The sequence below is a fragment of the Berghia stephanieae genome, chromosome 1 (assembly GCF_034508935.2).
Source record: "Berghia stephanieae isolate SIO BIC M18660-M18661 chromosome 1, UCSD_Bste_1.3, whole genome shotgun sequence".
NCBI classification, from domain to species: Eukaryota; Metazoa; Mollusca; class Gastropoda; order Nudibranchia; family Aeolidiidae; genus Berghia; species Berghia stephanieae.
This window is the reverse complement of record NC_088360.1, coordinates 90,409,219-90,409,554: the sequence shown is the minus strand read 5'-3', so window position 1 is coordinate 90,409,554 and position 336 is coordinate 90,409,219.

Here is a 336-nt window from a genome sequence, read left to right as displayed (position 1 = left end):
CACCGTTGATATTTTGTCAGGCATTTATTTATTCAGTTTGTCATATAGAAGTATTTTAAAAACTCTAGAACAAACCTTGATAGATTTGTGAAAGTTTAAAATTTCCTAATTTGACCATTGTTTTGATTTTCGGCCGCCATTGTGATTTGTTAAGTATTGAAAAGTAGTGCAAAGCAGTCCGAGAGCTTTAAAGGTGCTAGGGTGTTTGTTTTTCCATAAGTTAAGTAAAGGGGAGACATTCCGAAAGCTCCTACATCCCCAGTATTCTTTAAATTTGTATTTTCACCTTTGATCTTTTGTCAGCACGGTGGTAGAACAACACATTCAACGTTCAAA